Below are 21,355 nucleotides of genomic sequence, written 5' to 3'. Positions count from 1 at the left end.
TGTCCCTGGTGTCCTTATACAACCCCTGGCAATAATTATGGAATCACCGGCCTCAGAGGACGTTCATTCAGTTGTTTAATTTTGTAGAAAAAAAGCAGATCACAGACATGACACAAAACTAAAGTCATTTCAAATGGCAACTTTCTGGCTTTAAGAAGCACTATAAGAAATCAGGAAAAATAATTGTGGCAGTCAGTAACGGTTACTTTTTTAGACCAAGCAGAGGGAAAAAAATATCGACTCACTCCATTCTGAGGAATAAATTATGGAATCACCCTGTAATTTTTCATCTCCAAAACTAACACCTGCATCAAATCAGATCTGCTCGTTAGTCTGCATCTAAAAAGGAGTGATCACACCTTGGAGAGCTGTTGCACCAAGTGGACTGACATGAATCATGGCTCCAACACGAGAGATGTCAATTGAAACAAAGGAGAGGATTATCAGACTCTTAAAAGAGGGTAAATCATCACGCAGTATTGCAAAAGATGTTGGTTGTTCACAGTCAGCTGTGTCTAAACTCTGGACCAAATACAAACAACATGGGAAGGTTGTTAAATGCAAACATACTGGTAGACCAAGGAAGACATCAAAGCTTCAAGACAGAAAACTTAAAGCAGTATGTCTCAAAAATCGAAAATGCACAACAAAACAAATGAGGAACGAATGGGAGGAAACTGGAGTCAACGTCTGTGACCGAACTGTCAGAAACCGCCTAAAGGAAATGGGATTTACATACAGAAAAGCTAAACGAAAGGCATCATTAACACCTAAACAGAAAAAACAAGGTTACAATGGGCTAAGGAAAAGCAATCGTGGACTGTGGATGACTGGATGAAAGTCATATTCAGTGATGAATCTCGAATCTGCATCGGGCAAGGTGATGATGCTGGAACCTTTGTTTGGTGCCGTTCCAATGAGATTTATAAAGATGACTGCCTGAAGAGAACATGTAAATTTCCACAGTCATTGATGATATGGGGCTGCATGTCAGGTAAAGGCACTGGGGAGATGGCTGTCATTACATCATCAATAAATGCACAAGTTTATGTTGATATTTTGGACACTTTTCTTATCCCATCAATTGAAAGGATGTTTGAGGATGATGAAATCATTTTTTAAGATAATGCATCTTGCCATAGAGCAAAAACTGTGAAAACATTCCTTGCAAAAAGACACATAGGGTCAATGTCATGGTCTGCAAATAGTCCGGATCTTAATCCAATTGGAAATCTTTGGTGGAAGTTGAAGAAAATGGTCCATGACAAGGCTCCAACCTGCAAAGCTGATCTGGCAACAGCAATCAGAGAAAGTTGGAGCCAGATTGATGAAGAGTACTGTTTGTCACTCATTAAGTCCATGCCTCAGAGACTGCAAGCTGTTATAAAAGCCAGAGGTGGTGCAACAAAATACTAGTGATGTGTTGGAGCGTTCTTTTGTTTTTCATGATTCCATAATTTTTTCCTCAGAATTGAGTGATTCCATATTTTTTCCCTCTGCTTGGTCTAAAAAGTAACCGTTACTGACTGCCACAATTATTTTTCCTGATTTCTTATAGTGTTTCTTAAAGCCAGAAAGTTGCCATTTGAAATGACTTTAGTTTTGTGTCATGTCTGTGATCTGCTTTTTTTCTACAAAATTAAACAACTGAATGAACATCCTCCGAGGCCGGTGATTCCATAATTTTTGCCAGGGGTTGTATATCTCTTTGGTCTTGGCCATGGTGGGCAGGTTGGAGTGTGATTGATTGAGTGTGTGGACAGGTGACTTTTATCAATCAATCAATCAATTTTTTTTTTTATATAGCGCCAAATCACAACAAACAGTTGCCCCAAGGCGCTTTATATTGTAAGGCAAGGCCATACAATAATTATGTAAAACCCCAACGGTCAAAACGACCCCCTGTGAGCAAGCACTTGGCTACAGTGGGAAGGAAAAACTCCCTTTTAACAGGAAGAAACCTCCAGCAGAACCAGGCTCAGGGAGGGGCAGTCTTCTGCTGGGACTGGTTGGGGCTGAGGGAGAGAACCAGGAAAAAGACATGCTGTGGAGGGGAGCAGAGATCGATCACTAATGATTAAATGCAGAGTGGTGCATACAGAGCAAAAAGAAAAAGAAACAGTGCATCATGGGAACCCCCCAGCAGTCTACGTCTATAGCAGCATAACTAAGGGATGGTTCAGGGTCACCTGATCCAGCCCTAACTATAAGCTTTAGCAAAAAGGAAAGTTTTAAGCCTAATCTTAAAAGTAGAGAGGGTGTCTGTCTCCCTGATCTGAATTGGGAGCTGGTTCCACAGGAGAGGAGCCTGAAAGCTGAAGGCTCTGCCTCCCATTCTACTCTTACAAACCCTAGGAACTACAAGTAAGCCTGCAGTCTGAGAGCGAAGCGCTCTATTGGGGTAATATGGTACTACGAGGTCCCTAAGATAAGATGGGACCTGATTATTCAAAACCTTATAAGTAAGAAGAAGAATTTTAAATTCTATTCTAGAATTAACAGGAAGCCAATGAAGAGAGGCCAATATGGGTGAGATATGCTCTCTCCTTCTAGTCCCCGTCAGTACTCTAGCTGCAGCATTTTGAATTAACTGAAGGCTTTTTAGGGAACTTTTAGGACAACCTGATAATAATGAATTACAATAGTCCAGCCTAGAGGAAATAAATAAATTTTATACAGGTAACAAGTTCAAACAGGTGCAGTTAATACAGGTAAAGAGTGCAGAATAAGAGGGCTTCTTAAAGAAAAACTAACAGGTCTGTGAGAGCCAGAATTCTTGTTGATTGGTAGGTGATCAAATATTTATTTCATCCAATAAAATGCAAATTAATTATTTAAAAAACATACAATGCGATTTTCTGATTTTTTTATTCTCTCAGAATTGAAGTGTACCTACGATAAAAATTACAGACCTCTCCATTCTTTGTAGGTGGGAAAACTTGCAAAATTTACAGTGTATTAAATACTTATTTACCACAAAGTAGATGGAAAAGCGCTATATAAATGCAGTCCATTTAACTATGGTCATGAAATTTGGGTTGTGACAAAAAGAACAAGATCTGTGAGCGGCTCATGGTAAAGCCACTGCACTTTTGCACTGCTCTTTGTTTGGGTATCTTGTCAGCATGCCACCTGGTCGTCTCCAGACCCAGAACATAGGATAGAGGATAGGGAAGTGAGCGATGAGCCTATCTATATGTTTCTCTGTTTTATCTAGTCTAATCTAATCTATCTTCATTCATTGGTTGTTTGGTTTGTTCATTGGTTCGTTGCTGGGAGCTTGTGGCTTAAATAAATGCATGAACTATGACAACCCAGAGTGGTGCCCCGGGTGCAATTTTGGGATTTAGGACTTTGGTCAAAGGAACGTTAGCGGTATAAACAAGGGTAAAACGCATGTTGTTCTTCATCATTTCCATCCACATTTTTGACCTTTTGGAAGAGGCTTGCATCTACAACTAGGGCTGGTTTAAAATACTTTTTTTTTTTTTTTTTTTTTTTTTAAATAGACTTTTTCATTTTTATTTATTGCACTCTTCTAAATGAGACAATACAAATAATATCATTAGTTATAATCTTTATTGACTACTTAATTACTGCTCAATTACATACGAGGTCTGTTAGAAAACTATCGGACCTTTTTATTTAAAAAAAAAAACATATGGATTTGAATCACGTGTGATTGCATCAGCCAAGCTTGAACCTTCATGCGCATGCGTGAGTTTTTTCACACCTGTCGGTTGCGTCATTTGCCTGTGAGCAGGCTTTGTGTGAGCAGTGGTCCGCCTCCCTCATCGGATTTTTATTGCGAATAAAATGTCTGAACGATTTGGAGCTTTGCTGCATCAAATTTTTCCAGAAACTGAGAGACAGCCAGGTGAACACCATTAGGAAAATTCAGATGGCTTTCAGGGACGATTTTATGGGGATCACACAGATTAAGGAGTGTTACAGCCGGTTTAAAGACCGCCCACAGCGGCTGAGAGCGCGCCGCACTCCGAGCGGCGATCGACAGGCTGAAACGACCAGATCATTTCCAAAGTGAAGGCTGTGTTGATCCGGGACATCGTCTGACTACCACAGAAATGGCAGAAGACGTGTACATCAGCACTTTTTCGGCACATTCCACTGTTACAGGAGTTTTTGTCATGGAAAGAGGAGCGGAGGAATGCGCCACAGAGCCGCAAATGGCACAGGACAAAAGCACCTCCGTGTTGGTCTCACAGGACGGCTTTCAGATGGCTTTCGGTGGCTTTTCAGTCGTGTGACTATCCGAGAAATTGTGGATGAGCTGGACATGCCAGAACATGTCCTGTGATGCTTCATCACGGCGTTGCTTTGCGCCATGCGGCTCCGTCCCAATGCGCAAATTCCTCTGCACGTCTGTCTCAATGTGCCGAAAAAGTGCCGATGTCCACGTCTTCTGCAATTTCTCTGGTAGTCAGACGACGTCCCGGATCAACACAGCGTTCAGTTTGGAAATGAACGGCACATTCCACTGTTAAAGGAGTTTTTGTCATGGAAAGAGGAGCGGAGGAATTCGCGCGTCGGGACGGAGCCGCATGGCGCAAAGCAACGCCGTGATGAGCGCCTCACAGGACATGTTCTGGCATGTCCAGCTCATCCACAATTTCTCGGATAGTCACACGACTGAAAAGCCACCGAAAGCCATCTGAAAGCCGTCCCGTGAGACCAACACGGAGGTGCTTTTGTCCCGCGCCATTCGCAGCTCTGTGGCGCATTCCTCCGCTCCTCTTTCCATGACAAAAACCCCTGTAACAGTGGAATGTGCCGAAAAAGTGGTGATGTCCACGTCTTCTACGTCTTCTGCCATTTCTGTGGTAGTCACACGATGTCCTGGATCAACACAGCCTTCACTTTGGAAATGATCTGGTCGTTTCAGCCTGTCGATCGCCGTTCTCAGCCGCTGTGGGCAGTCTTTAAACCGGCTGTAACAATCCTTAATCTGTGTGATCCCCATAAAATCGTCCCTGAAAGCCATCTGAATTTTCCGAATGGTGTCCACCTGGCTGTCTCTCACAGTTTCTGGAAAAATTTGATGCAGCAAAGCTCCAAATCGTTCAGACATTTTACTCACAATAAAAATCCGACGAGGGGGTTGGACCACTGCTCACACAAAGCCTGCTCACAGGCGAATGATGCAACCGACAGGCGTGCAAAAACTCACGCATGCGCACGAAGGTTCAAGCTTGGCTGATGCAATCACACATGATGCAAATCCATATGGTTTTTACAAAAAATAAAAAGGTCGGATAGTTTTCTAACAGACCTCGTGTCCCGCAGACGGACAGATGCCAGGAATCTTGATTAACATGTTAAAACATAAAGGTGCACATATAACATGTACAAGTACCATTAATTAATGGTAACACCCGCCCTGCCCACAACCCTCTGGTCACAAGGCTGCTTCTTCAGTGTGACTTTGTATAGTTGGACCAGGAGAATTTACACCCTTCTGACATTGACACAAAGGTAGAATTTAAAGCTGAGACCCGTCTTGATACGGGGCTGTGCCAGTGTGTCAGTGGATGTTGGCCTGGACTTTGGTTGTCCTGTAATATCCTATTTATAATGTGCTATGTCGTCTACATGTTAATACAGTCTGGTTACCCCCACAACTTGTCACCATGCCTTTAAAACAGAAAAGTCTTTTAAGCATCCATGGCATGAAATCACATGTCATTCGTCTTCATCACATTGCTTCGTATAAAGTCATAGTTATTTTGGTCACACCTATTGTTGTCATTCTCTGTAAATGTGACGTTTTGTCAAAGATAGTGGTCTGTTTTAAAACTGGAAGGACACTCGGCGCGTACCTCTGGGATTATAACCACCAACCTCTTCTGTGACATCATAAATCATCGGGTGACCTTGAACAGTTGCAGCTGAAAGATGAAGTAGCACAAGGCTGTACTTCCTGCTGTTTTTTGGCACACGTTCAGGACAAACGGCAGGCCAGTTCTCTGTGGTTGCAGGGCGTGTCCCAGCACATATGCCACTCAGCACTCACTATGACTTACATTCCCAAAATTTGTCTCCAGTGAGCGATTTGATTTTTTTGTGTTGCCACAGCACTCTGCTTTTCTTTCTTTCTTTCTTTCTTTCTTTCTTTCTTTCTTTCTTTCTTTCTTTCTTTCTTTCTTTCTTTCTTTCTTTCTCTTTTTGTTCTTTAATTTGACGATATTTTCAGAAAGGCATAGTGTCGTCTGCTCCAGAGCAAAAGTCATTCTTAGAAGAACTGTTTTTGTCACTTCTCTCTGTCACACTCCCTTCTGCTGCTGTCCACAATTCAGCCACAGCGTTCAACAAGTGTCAGACATTGGAATCAGACATCTGCTACACAGTTTTTGACTCTCATCGACATATATTTCTTCATGAAACACTCTTAATATGATCTGTTGATTTAGTTAAAACTGCACAATCTGTTAAAATTCCTTTTCAATAAGTCCTGCTCACACCACACATCTGTGCTGCTAAATCCAAAAGTGCCATTTAAAAAAAACCCCTGCAAAACATTGTGTTTCTTAATGTGATTTGTGTGATGTTTATCAGAAAGCAGCAGCTTTAAGTCCAGTGCTGAGCTGCACCTGAAGCAGGATCACTAACTGGTGCTCCACGAGCCACATTAGTCCTGACCTCCTTTTCTGTGGACATGCATTAAAAGGGCCTATAAAGGAAAAAATAAGTAGATGCATCTTTCCCAAAATGTAAAAATTAAACAAATAAAGAAACTGAATTAATCTTTACTCTTTTCTTGATTTTTTTTTTTTTTTTTTTTTTTTAATTGAATGCACCCTTTTCCCTCAATCTCAATTGACATTTTTATTCATAAGATTATGTTTATCTCATAATTTACTTGTCAGTGAAGATGTGTTTTGGAATGAATAACTAAACAAAAGACTCTCTCTCTCTCTCTCTAATATAGTAAAACTCACCCAAACGGTCATCATATAAACCAGATATTTGCACTTATCGCACAACAGCAAAAGTCCCAGTGTTTTTGTAGTTTTGCATGCAATACACACCATATATATTGGATTTTGAATAATGGCTTTTTTGCTCACATCGGACAAAACGTCCAACCCCATCGCAATGTATTTCCACTAAAAACCCATTAAATGTACCGGACAGTACACTCTTAGGCTGGGCAGACACTGTACAATATTTTCAATCATACTTGGCTCCAGCTCAAACTGTGCGACAAAACCGCAGGGTGTAAAAGTTCAGAGCGCACGATTAATGTTCTCACCCTGTACAACCCGATGCTCTGATTCGATCTGACTACTCACATTGTACGTTCAAAAACCACACGTCGGACTCATATTTCCAGAAGCAAAACGTAAACAGGAGCTTTTTTTTTTTTCCTTTTTTTCAAACTTTATTTACATTTCTTATTTTTACAAAAACTCTTGATGGGAGACATCAAAGTTTTAGCAATAAATAAATAAATAAAAGACTTTAAATGAGTTGAAGAGTAATGGGGGAAAAAACAAACAGAAGCTGCTCTCCTGAAGAGATGATCACTGTTTATGCTCTCTCTAGTGTTTGCACATGCACAGTGCGACAGACACTTGTAGCGCTGCTTCAACAGCGCGGAACCCTCATGACGGCCAACCAGAATATCAAACAGGTTTGATTTTCATCCGACCATATGATTGCCGATCGGGAGGTGGTTGTGAGAGGTTAAACGCAGCTCGTTACTCCATGTATACTACATGATGCAGGACGCGCGATTAAGCTGAAACTCGGCACGATCCCAAAAAATTCTCGCACGAGTGAAAAATTGGCTGAAAAAGGGAAAAACTTGCACAGTGTAAGCACAGCTTTAAAGGTACAATATATGAAGAACAATGACTTGTCTCATCTATTGAAGGAACCTTAAGGTGGGCATTTACACCCTCTGTTTAATGGTAGTCACCTAACCCACAGCTTTGTAAGATTGCTGTATATCACGTGGATGGAATCATGAGATTTTACTTGAGGACCTCTTAACCACCATGTTTTTGCCTTGGTTTGTTTCTGCTGTTTGCATTATTCAAATATGATTATTGATGCAGAGATGTATAGAGGCACACGAAAGGGCACAAAAATGTAATTTATGTTACTTGTGTTATACTTGTGTTGCAGCTTTATCGTAAAAGTTGAAACTCAATAAATATATAGGTTTAAAAAAAAAGTACCAGACAGAGCAGTCTGGACGTGCCCAGAAAGAGATGTATGAGATGAAGTTCAGCACTGACATTAGCCAGTTTAAGAAAAGTTTCCTTGATTAAAAGCCTGGGTGTTTATTCAGATTTTTTTCAAACCATGTTCAGACCCAGCACCTAAACAAGGCGGGCCTTTATTCAAGGCTGGCGATTATTAACAAAATGCTGCTTGCTGCCTGCACTGTAATAAGGCAAACCAAACTGCTTTAGATCAGAGCCCTCTGCGTGGCTGCGAACCGTCCCTGTAGCTAAATGACAGAGACCGCAAAGAGCTGTGATTTGTCACTTTTCCGGTTTCACTCCTTCCTCTCCCGTCAAATTTTAATAGTTTTTGCAGTGTACCTGCTGATTACATTTCAATCATGGATCAAATACATTTGGCAGAAAAGTCCACAATTATGACCAACTTTACAATATGGAGTCGAAAAATTTCGCTCAAATGACCCACAATTCATGGAGGAAATTGCACATACCGTAATGCTGGTTTGGAGGTTGATGATTGCATATAGAAGTGGAACTCATCGAGGGACAAATTAATCCAGAAAAAGCCACTGTGCCAGCAGAAAATTACATTAACCCTCTGGGGTCCGAGGGCATTTTTTTGGACAGTTCACTCGCCTGGCGTAAATGTTTTATTATTGCTGTTAACAGCTCTCCCTGCATCCCACAATCAAGTTTTATGTCTCTTTTTTTCAGGACAACCTTTGCTTTCATAATATATATGCTTTTGTTGTGTTTTATAAGTGTAATAAAGGTTTACAATCAAAAATAAGAAAGAAAAAAGTGGAAAATAATTTTCCACACACATTTATTCAAAACACACAGTAAACTATAATAAACAACTGTTTTGACTCTTTATAAAGGTAATTTGAGGTCTTGTGTGAAAGACTGTACAACAAAAAGGTTCAAACAATAAACACAAATGCACATTTTGAACAATATATGCAAAATGGTCTATGCGTTTTTTTTTTCTTTTCTTTTTTTGTCTTCATGGTAAAAGTTATCCAGTAACATTCACATGCAAACTAGTGGAGCAATCATGATAGTTACACACTCTTTGTTTGAGCATGTGAGATTGACGTCAGAGGCTCTCCGTCTGCTTTCACTGATCACTGTGCGTAATGGCGCAGGGCGCATTTGGAGCCCAATAGTATGCACTCATTGAAGCACCCAGGGGGCTATTCATACGGGCCATCTAGGAACATATCACTCCTGAAAACGATCTTTGGCTTTTCACGTGAGGTATATCTGCCCTACGATTGGATTTTGGAAAACCATGTGACGGTGAACCAATTCCGATTGGACACTCACATTGTGCATGTCATCACACAGCTTCTATGAGGAGTACAAAGATGGCTGATGGCTGGCTCAAAAGTCCGCGGAGTTAACTTTTCAGCAAAAAAAAAAAGTACGTTTCTATCTCATATCATTAAAAAGTTATTTATAATTTGGTAAAGCTTGGTCTTCGCCATCGTCTGCAATGGCGTCGGCCCCAGAGGGTTAAGATGTGAGAAAGAACTTTAAAAGGGTCACACGCACACCAACATCACTGCATGGCCACAGAGTTAAGCCCTGGTCCCACCAAAAAATGAAGGTTGAATAATGAGCCACGCAGCATTTTTTTTTTTTTTTTTTTTTTTTTTTTTGTTACGAGAGGGTTTATTCAACTCTCATGGGAGAATGGTGGCTCTTATGCTACGTTCACACTGGATGCCACCATTGCCCGGTGTGTCGCTGTGCTTTCGCTGCGAAAATTTGCCCCATTGCGTCATCAAATAGGAGGAGCTTCCATTCCGCTTGCCGGCTCCGGTTGTCAGTCAAGTCAACATGACGGACCTTGATCACACGGAGCGAGTTGTTGTGGAAAGCTGACAAACGTCATGAGACGTTCCCAATTCGGGGATTATCATTATTTGCTGCAGGAGCTGCGTCTGGATGACGGCCACTTTCAGCAGGCCTTCCACCTCTGCAGGACCCAGTTTGAGGACCTCCTGTCCTGTTCATGCGTGCACATGTAAACAGTTAAAAAAAAAAAAAAAACTCAGCTCCCCCTGCTGCGGGGCTGCTGCTCGCTCTTCCCCAAAACTCTGTCATAATTGTGAAATAAAGGACAAAAGGGACATAAGTCCTGCTCACAGGCTGGCTACCAGATACCGGACATGTTCACATCCAACTCAGTCAAACTCCAGACATCTCCACGTCACTACATATCCAGTCCCTGATTGGTCATCGCAGCGTGACAAGACAAAAAGTTCAGATTTTTCAACTTAGGGAGGAGGGCAACGCGACGTGATACGACGCAGTATCGCGCCACAAATGCGCCAATCGCTCAAAATTTCTTCACTTGCGTTGCTTCATTTGCGTCCATCGCGTCGCCCTGCATGGCTTGGCGCCACAACGCGTCCTTCCATAGGGATTACATGGCAACCTGTCGCTGCTGTCGCTCGCGCCACATCCGGTGTGAACGCAGCTTTAGAGGCATTATCTTTGATTAACGAGGCTCATCTCTGAGCGTGGCACTAATTTCAAGATGTTCAAAATTTTGCAACAACAGCGTGGGGCAGCTTGTGTGTGAGTTACTACAATGACTAATGAGGATTTTAGAGGCGTGTGTGGCGCTTATGAGGCTGCTAAAAGCCCATTATTCGAGTGCCTGGCAGCTATGCAGGACCTGAGAGACTATTTTTGGAGCGGCTGCCCTCTTGCACACACAATTCCACCTGCTCTGTGCTCCAGACGCTGTATATAAAATAATTATTTTGTAGCAGATTAATCATTTTCTGCCAAACCTTGGATACTGAAAACACCTCTAATCACGTCTGGAATCAAAGAGGACTTTTTCATCTGGACTCTTTTTTTTTTTTTTTTCCTCTCTTTCCAGCTCCATGAGGAAACAAGTGTGGGAGGGGCGGAGGATAGGACCAAACGTGCGTTGATGCACCGATGTCACACTACACGGCACTGCGTAGCTCATACGTGGCTTAGCGTGGCTGATACAAGCCATTCAAGGCTCAAATGACCGGTCAGTCGTGGCTCACTAGAGGCTGCTACGTGGCACATGCAGGGTACAGCGGGGCACATACAGGCGCCTTAGTAGTGGACACGTGATGAAAATGTTGGTTATGCTTAGAATAATCACTACACACCCATGTGTGGCTCATTATTCATGGCTTATTATTCGGTGGGACCGAGCCCTTACAGAGTTGCAGAAGCATAAATCAGGCTTTAGGATTTGAAGGTACCACTCTGCAGCAGACTTAGAAAAAAGAATGACTCGACCAAATGTAATCTTTTTAATGCACATAATGTCCGGTGCTTATTTAAGGCAGGCATTTATTTTTTCAGACATAGTTTTGACCTGGTATGAGGCAGGCCCCTAGTCAGTGTAGGCATTTAATCAAGCAATTCCATAATTGGTGCTGGGGATTCCCTGCAGATCTTTCAGTGCCTCCTGACTGCAACTAATCTGTTACACACATATCATGGATTTTGTCCATTTTATACACACGAAGTCTGTTAGAAAAGTATCGGACCTTTTTATTTTTTGCAAAAACCTGATGGATTTGAATCACGTGTGCTTGCATGAGCAACCCTTGAACCTTCGTGCGCATGCGTGAACTTTTTCACGCCTGTTGATTGCGTCATTTGCTGGTAAACAGCCTTTGTGTGGGACAGGTGTTGTGCTCTTGGTGGATTTTCATTGCAAGGAAAATGGCGGAACGACTGGAGCAGCACTGCATCAAATTTTGCCAGAAACTGGGCGACAGCCAGGTGGAAACCATTCGGAAGATTCAGACGACTTTCGGTGACGATGCTATGGGCATCACACAGATTAAGGAGCGGTACAACCGGTTTAAAGACGTCCGCAGAGTGGTGGAGAGCGAACCACGCTCCGGTAGGCCATCAACATGCTGAAATGACCAGATCATTTCCAAAGTGAACGCTGTGGTGATGCGGGACCGTCGTGTGACTATCCGAGAAATTGCGGAAGAGGTGGACATCAGCACTTTTTCGGCACATTCCACTGTGACAGAAGATTTCGTGCCGAAGCTGACGGCGGAGCAAAAGCACCTTTGTGTTGAAGTCTCTCAGGACATGCTGGACTCTGAAAAATTATGCCCACTTCTTCCACAATTTCTCGGATAGTCACACGACTGAAAAGCCACCGAAAGCCGTCTGAATCTTCCGAATGGTTTCCACCTGGCTGTCGTCCAGTTTCTGGCAAAATTTGATGCAGTAGCGCTGCTCCAGTCGTTACTTCGTTTTCCTTGCAATGAAAATCCGCCGAGCGCACTACACACATCCTCACACAAAGGCTGCTTACCAGCAAATGATGCAATCGACAGGTGTGGAAAAACTTCACACATTTATTTATTTATTTATTTATATTTATATAGCGCCAAATCACAACAAACAGTTGCCCTAAGGCGCTTTATATTGTAAGGCAAGGCCATACAATAATTACGTAAAAACCCCAACAGTCAAAACGACCCCCTGTGAGCAAGCACTTGGCGACAGTGGGAAGGAAAAACTCCCTTTTAACAGGAAGAAACCTCCAGCAGAACCAGGCTCAGGGAGGGGCAGTCTTCTGCTGGGACTGGTTGGGGCTGAGGGAGAGAACCAAGAAAAAGACATGCTGTGGAGGGGAGCAGAGATCAATCACTAATGATTAAATGCAGAGTGGTGCATACAGAGCAAAAAGAGAAAGAAACACTCAGTGCATCATGGGAAACCCCCAGCAGTCTAAGTCTATAGCAGCATAACTAAGGGATGGTTCAGGGTCACCTGATCCAGCCCTAACTATAAGCTTTAGCAAAAAGGAAAGTTTTAAGCCTAATCTTAAAAGTAGAGAGGGTGTCTGTCTCCCTGATCCGAATTGGGAGCTGGTTCCACAGGAGAGGAGCCTGAAAGCTGAAGGCTCTGCCTCCCATTCTACTCTTACAAACCCTAGGAACTACAAGTAAGCCTGCAGTCTGAGAGCGAAGCGCTCTATTGGGGTGATATGGTACTATGAGGTCCCTAAGATAAGATGGGACCTGATTATTCAAAACCTTATAAGTAAGAAGAATTTTAAATTCTATTCTAGAATTAACAGGAAGCCAATGAAGAGAGGCCAATATGGGTGAGATATGCTCTCTCCTTCTAGTCCCCGTTAGTACTCTAGCTGCAGTATTTTGAATTAACTGAAGGCTTTTCAGGGAACTTTTAGGACAACCTGATAATAATGAATTACAATAGTCCAGCCTAGAGGAAATAAATGCATGAATTAGTTTTTCAGCATCACTCTGAGACAAGACCTTTCTAATTTTAGAGATATTACGTAAATGCAAAAAAGCAGTCCTACATATTTGTTTAATATGCGCTTTGAATGACATATCCTGATCAAAAATGACTCCAAGATTTCTCACAGTATTACTAGAGGTCAGGGTAATGCCATCCAGAGTAAGGATCTGGTTAGACACCATGTTTCTAAGATTTGTGGGGCCAAGTACAATAACTTCAGTTTTATCTGAGTTTAAAAGCAGGAAAGTAGAGGTCATCCATGTCTTTATGTCTGTAAGACAATCCTGCAGTTTAGCTAATTGGTGTGTGTCCTCTGGCTTCATGGATAGATAAAGCTGGGTATCATCTGCGTAACAATGAAAATTTAAGCAATGCCGTCTAATAATACTCCCTAAGGGAAGCATGTATAAAGTGAATAAAATTGGTCCTAGCACAGAACCTTGTGGAACTCCATAATTAACCTTAGTCTGTGAAGAAGATTCCCCATTTACATGAACAAATTGTAATCTATTAGATAAATATGATTCAAACCACCGCAGCGCAGTGCCTTTAATACCTATGGCATGCTCTAATCTCTGTAGTAAAATTTTATGGTCAACAGTATCAAAATCAGCACTGAGGTCTAACAGAACAAGCACAGAGATGAGTCCACTGTCTGAGGCCATAAGAAGATCATTTGTAACCTTCACTAATGCTGTTTCTGTACTATGATGAATTCTGAAACCTGACTGAAACTCTTCAAATAGACCATTCCTCTGCAGATGATCAGTTAGCTGTTTTACAACTACCCTTTCAAGAATTTTTGAGAGAAAAGGAAGGTTGGAGATTGGCCTATAATTAGCTAAGATAGCTGGGTCAAGTGATGGCTTTTTAAGTAATGGACAATGAACAATCTGAGAGAAAGAGTCTAACCAAATACCGGCATCACTGAAAGCAGCCAAAGATCACGATACGTCTTTGGGATGGTTATGAGTAATTTTTTCTCTAATAGTTAAAATTTTATTAGCAAAGAAAGTCATGAAGTCATTACTAGTTAAAGTTAAAGGAATACTCGGCTCAATAGAGCTCTGACTCTTTGTCAGCCTGGCTACACTGCTGAAAAGAAACCTGGGGTTGTTCTTATTTTCTTCAATTAGTGATGAGTAGTAAGATGTCCTAGCTTTACGGAGGGCTTTTTTATAGAGCAACAGACTCTTTTTCCAGGCTAAGTGAAGATCTTCTAAATTAGTGAGACGCCATTTCCTCTCCAACTTACGGGTTATCTGCTTTAAGCTGCGAGTTTGTGAGTTATACCACGGAGTCGGGCACTTCTGATTTAAAGCTCTCTTTTTCAGAGGAGCTACAGCATCCAAAGTTGTCTTCAATGAGGATGTAAAACTATTGACGAGATACTCTATCTCACTTACAGAGTTTAGGTAGCTACTCTGCACTGTGTTGGTATATGGCATTAGAGAACATAAAGAAGGAATCATATCTTTAAACCTAGTTACAGCGCTTTCTGAAAGACCTCTAGTGTAATGAAACTTATTCCCCACTGCTGGGTAGTCCATCAGAGTAAATGTTATTAAGAAATGATCAGACAGAAGGGAGTTTTCAGGGAATACTGTTAAGTCTTCAATTTCCATACCATAAGTCAGAACAAGATCTAAGATATGATTAAAGTGGTGGGTGGACTCATTTACATTTTGAGCAAAGCCAATTGAGTCTAATAATAGATTAAATGCAGTGTTGAGGCTGTCATTCTCAGCATCTGTGTGGATGTTAAAATCGCCCACTATAATTATCTTATCTGAGCTAAGCACTAAGTCAGACAAAAGGTCTGAAAATTCACAGAGAAACTCACAGTAACGACCAGGTGGACGATAGATAATAACAAATAAAACTGTTTTTTGGGACTTCCAATTTGGATGGACAAGACTAAGAGTCAAGCTTTCAAATGAATTAAAGCTCTGTCTGGGTTTTTGATTAATTAATAAGCTGGAGTGGAAGATTGCTGCTAATCCTCCCCCTCGGCCCGTGCTACGAGCGTTCTGGCAGTTAGTGTGACTCGGGGGTGTTGACTCATTTAAACTAACATATTCATCCTGCTGTAACCAGGTTTCTGTAAGGCAGAATAAATCAATATGTTGATCAATTATTATATCATTTACTAACAGGGACTTAGAAGAGAGAGACCTAATGTTTAATAGACCACATTTAACTGTTTTAGTCTGTGGTGCAGTTGAACGTGCTATATTATTTTTTCTTTTTGAATTTTTATGCTTAAATAGATTTTTACTGGTTATTGGTGGTCTGGGAGCAGGCACCGTCTCTATGGGGATGGGGTATTGGGGGGATGGCAGGGGGAGAGAAGCTGCAGAGAGATGTGTAAGACTACAACTCTGCTTCCTGGTCCCAACCCTGGATAGTCACGGTTTGGAGGGTTTAATAAAATTGGCCAAATTTCTAGAAATGAGAGCTGCTCCATCCAAAGTGGGATGGATGCCGTCTCTCCTAACAAGACCAGGTTTTCCCCAGAAGCTTTGCCAATTATCTATGAAGCCCACCTCATTTTTTGGACACCACTCAGACAGCCAGCAATTCAAGGAGAACATGCGGCTAAACATGTCACTCCCAGTCCGATTGGGGAGGGGCCCAGAGAAAACTACAGAGTGTGACATTGTTTTTGCAAAGTTACACACCGATTCAATGTTAATTTTAGTGACCTCCGATTGGCGTAACCGGGTGTCATTACTGCCGACGTGAATTACAATCTTACCAAATTTACGCTTAGCCTTAGCCAGCAGTTCACATGTGCACGAAGGTTCAAGGTTGGCTCATGCAAGCACACATGATTCAAATCCATCAGGTTTTTGCAAAAAATAAAAAGGTCCCATACTTTTCTAACAGACCTCGTATAATGGATTTTGTCTGTTTTATACATATAGAGGATTTTTCAGTTTATACATATAGCGGATTTCGATTGTAACGGACAAAATTCGTTGGTCCACCTGAATACATTATATCCAAGTTATACTGTAGTCACTTAGTGGCTCCTTGAAATTCTGACTGGCTCCTAAGATTTTCAAGTTATTAACCAGCTGGTCCTTGTCGAAAATGTATAAATGGAGGCCTGCACACAACCATTGAGCAATTTTTATAAAGTCTTGACTTTACAAAAAAGTCAGTACATCTCAAGTCAGGTACTCTTATACCACATATACGTAAATACCCAAAATATTAGGTCTGTATCTCAGATAGTGCCACAACCCCCGGAAATTTTAGTTAATTCTTTGAGTTTTACCAAACGAGGCTCTCGGTGCACGTTTGAGCATGAATATCTCCATTTGTATAGAATGCACAGCTTTGATAGTCAGTGCCTAGGGCTAATTTCTTCTGTAGAATTTGGAAATCTTGTCAGATTTTGTATATCAGAGTTGAATTTATTGCCAAGTAAGTTCTTACATACAAGGAATTTGATCTGGTGTCATTGGTGCATAAACAACAATAATGGAAAAGGAAAAAGAGAGGGAAAAATACTTCTGTAAGAAGTAATTGGTGCCTAAACAACAGTAAAAGAAAAGGAAAAAATATGGAAAAAAGAAAAGGAGTCAAATAGACAAATGGGCAAAACTGTTTGCTGTCAAATAAATATAGTTGAATGGGGCTGTGCAGGCATGCAGATGTACAGTACCTTTCAATCTGTACTTTATGGGAGTGGGAGGGGGGGCAGGGTAAGTGGGGGTGTCTGGCATTATTTATGTGTCAAGCTGCAGACAGAAAGAAGCTGTTTTTGAGTCTTGAGGTTTTAGTCCTGATGGAACTCAGCCATCTGCCAGAGGGGAGTTTAACAAAAAGTTTCTGTCCTGGGTGAGAGGGATCAGCCGCTGTCTTCTTTGCTTGCCTCAGCTCTGGAGATGTACAGGTCCTGTAGGGATGGCAGATTGCAGTCAATCACCTTCTGTGCTGCGTGGATGATCCACTGCAGTTTGCTCCTGTCCTTAGCAGTGGCAGCAGTGTACCAGACAGTGATGGAAGAGGAGATGATGGACTCAATGATGGCAGTGTAGAAGTTCACCATCATTGTTTTTGGCAGGTTAAACTTCCTTAGCTGCTGCAGAAAGTACATGCTCTGTTGTGCTCTCTTGGTGAGAGAGTTTGTGCCCTTTTCCTCTCACAAGGCTCTGAAAATGGTTGAAAATTGAAAACGCAAGAAAATGCTAGTACCATTTAAGTGCTTATTACTTAAAAAGTACAGTAGATAAAGCACTGATTTTTTTTTTCTCCCGTTAGTTTTGACATGTTAGACCACATCTATAAGAAAACCAAACTTATTGTGATTTCAGGAGTGTCAGAGCAGTTTTTATAAATATGCTTGATTTTTAATTTTTCTAAAAATTGCCTGTTTTCACATCGTCATTTGGCCATGTAGCCAGTTAAATAACAGTTTCATATTTTCACCATGAGTTCTTACATATCTGAAGATGATATGATCAAATGAGTGTGTTGTTACTGGCCTTCTTTCTGGAGTTATGTTTTTTGATGTTGTGGGTCTTTCTTTCTTTCTTTCTTTCTTTCTTTCTTTCTTTCTTTCTTTCTTTCTTTCTTTCTTTCTTTTTTTGTTTAAGAATTTGGGCATTCTAGTTGTCATCCTGGACCAGACAGTGAGAATTATTGTATGTGCAATGGTTTTCATCATGACTTTATTGTAAGCATTACGAGGTCTATTAGAAAAGTATCCGACCTTATTATTTTTTTCAAAAACCATATGGATTTGAATCACGTGTGATTACATCAGACATGCTTGAACCCTCGTGGGCATGCTAGAGTTTTTTCACGCCTGTCGGTTACGTCATTCGCCTGTGGGCAGTCTTTGAGTGAGGAGTGGCTCACCCTCTCGTCGATTTTTTTCATTGTTTAGGAATGGCTCAGAGACTGCTGCTTTGTTTGATCAAATTTTTTTCAAAACTGTAAGGCACAACTGAGTGGACACCATTTGATAAATTCAGCTGGTTTTCGGTAAAAATTTTAACGGCTGATGAGAGATTTTGGTCTGGTAGTGTCGCCGTAAGGATGGCCCACGGCGCCTGACGGCGATCTGCGCTTCGAGGCGGCAGCGTCTCGCCGTTTCAAGTTGAAAACTTCCACATTTCAGGCTCTGTTGACCCAGGAAGTCATCAGAGAACTTTCAGAAGAAGTCGGCATGAGGAGTTTATTCGGACATTCCATTGTTAACGGACATTTTGTAATGAAAGAACGTGCGGGCAGAGTCGCATGTCGGGCTGGACCTGACCGCGGGGGGTCACGACAGGAAAAACACCTCCGTTGGAAACCTTAACGGGCAAGTTGGAACATGCCAAAGCTGTTAAACAATTTCTCAGTTACTCACTTGTTGAAAGCCATCAAAAGCCGCCTGAATTTTACAGATGGTTTTCAACACGGAGGTGTTTTTCCTGTCGCTGCTCACACAGATTTGCCGAGTCGTCACGGAAACGACTCGGCGAATTTGCGCGCACGTCTTTCGTTACAAAATGTCCTTAAACAGTGGAATGTCCACATAAAGTCCTCATGCCAGCCTCTTCTGAATCTTCTCTGTTCTCTCACAACGTCCTGGGTGAATTAAGCCTTAAATTAGGATGTTTTTAGCTCCAAACAGGCCGACGACGGCGCCTTGAAGCGCTGCACGACGTCCCGCTGCGTGGGAAGTCCTTACACCGACAGAAACACCCCATAATCTCTCATCAGCCGTTAAACTTTTCACCGAAAACCAGCTTAATTTCTCGAATAGTGTCCACTCGGATATTCCTCACAGGTCCAGAAAAATTTTGATAAAGCAATGCGCGCCGTCTTGAGCAGCGTGTGAAACAAAGGAATTCAGCCGAGAGGGCGGGACCACATCTCACTCAAGGCCTGCCCACAGGGAAATGACGTCACCGACACGCGTGAAAAAACTCACGCATGCGCACGAGGGTTCAAGCATGATTGGTGTAATCGCACGTCATTCAAATCCATATAGTTAAAAAAAAAAATAATAAAAGGGTCGGTTTATTATCTAATAGACCTCGTATATCATTGGACCTTGGTTCAGTAAATACTTGTCTCACTGCATCTGATGTTAACAGCAAAATAAATTGGGTAAGTAATCCACTCTTGTCTGTACATGTCCAAAGTACTGCACAAGTTGTGCTCCATATATAAGCCAGTTAATCTGGGACGATCATAATCACTCAGACTGCTGAGCTTTGATAACAGTTTTGTCTTATTCCTGCATGTGGACTTTGTTGAATGATTGAAATATGAATTACTGAAATATGAATTTATGTTGTGGTGATTACATAAAAGTCATTGTCACCTCACCTGTGGTGTGTGTGACCTTTAATAAATGTGCTGAACTGGATAAAGATTGCTGATTTTTCATTGTTTGTCACTAATATATGAATGAATCTTAGTAATTGCTGTGAAAAGTGTATTTGGCAGCTCTGAAATGTACATCCATCCATCCACTTTCTTCCGCTTTATCTGGAATCGGGTCGCGGGGGCAGCAGCTCAAGCAAAGCCGCCCAGACCTCCCGATCCACACACACCTCCCCCAGCTCCTCCGGGGGAACCCCAAGGTGTTCCCAAGCCAGCCGAGAGATGTAATCCCTCCAGCGTGTCCTGGGTCTTCCCCGGGGCCTCCTCCCAATGGGACGTGCCCGGAACACCTCTCCAGCGAGGCGTCCAGGGGGCATCCGGAAAAGATGCCCGAGCCACCTCAACTGACTCCTTTCGACATGGAGGAGCAGCGGCTTGACTCCGAGCTCCTCCAGAGTGACCGAGCTCCTCACCCTATCTATAAGGGAGCGCCCAGCCACCCTGCGGAGGAAACTCATCTCGGCCGCTTGTACCCGCGATCTCGTTCTTTCGGTCTTGAGCCAAATCTCATGACCGTAGGTGAGGATCGGAACGTAGATTGATCGGGAAATCGAGAGCTTTGCCCCCCCTACTCAGCTCTCTCTTCACCACGACGGTCCGATACAGCGACTGCATCACTGCAGACGCTGCACCAATCCGTCTATCGATCTCACGCTCCATCCGTCCCTCACTCGTGAACAAGACCCCGAGATACTTAAACTCCTCCACTTGAGGCAAGGACACTCCACCAACCTGAAGAGGGCAAAGCACCTTTTTCCGGTCGAGAACCATGACCTCGGATTTGGAGGTGCTGATTTTCATCCTGGACGCCACACACTCGGCTGGAACGCTCGGAAATGTACATTTCAGCCGAGTGAAATGTACATTTCACTTGAAAAAAGAATTTAATTTAGTAATTTCACCTCCATCTAACATTTACGTGTATTTAATATGGAAACATCATAACTCCAGACAGAAGGCCAGTAACAACACAATGTTTTGATCATATCATCTTCAGATATGTAAGACCTCATGGTGAAAATATGAAACTGTTGGTCTTCTGGCCACATGGCCAAAAGAGGATGTGAAAACAGGTCATTTTTAGAAAAATAAAAACGAGCATATTTATAAAAATTATTCTGGCACTCCTAAAATCACAATAAATATGGTTTTCTTATAGATGTGATCTAATATGTCAAAACTAATAGAAAAAAAACAGTGCTTTAGCTAGTATATGTTTTGAGTAATATAAAGGTAATGGCAATTTGCGTTTTAATTTTCAACCATTTTCAGAGCTTTATGGGGCGGGGGGAAGGGCACAAGATATACAAAATCTGACAAGATTTCCAAATTCTATAGAAAAGGTTAGCGGCGGACATCGACTTTCAAAGCTGTGCATTCTATACAATTGGAGATAATCATGCTGCAAAGCCTCATTAGGTAAAATTCAAATAATTAACTAAAATTTACAG

General features: G+C 42.0%; 1 protein-coding gene across 1 annotated transcript in view; it reads left to right on the top strand.

The window, feature by feature from the left end:
* Positions 1 to 21,355, top strand: part of LOC117527473 (DNA-binding protein RFX7-like) — a 50,396-nt gene that overhangs the window by 8,931 nt on the left and 20,110 nt on the right. The gene's annotated exons all lie outside the window — the stretch shown is intronic.

This window comes from Thalassophryne amazonica, chromosome 2, assembly GCF_902500255.1.
Source record: "Thalassophryne amazonica chromosome 2, fThaAma1.1, whole genome shotgun sequence".
NCBI lineage: Eukaryota > Metazoa > Chordata > Actinopteri > Batrachoidiformes > Batrachoididae > Thalassophryne > Thalassophryne amazonica.
Note: the sequence above shows the minus strand (reverse complement) of the source record. Positions and strands in the feature narration are given on the sequence as shown.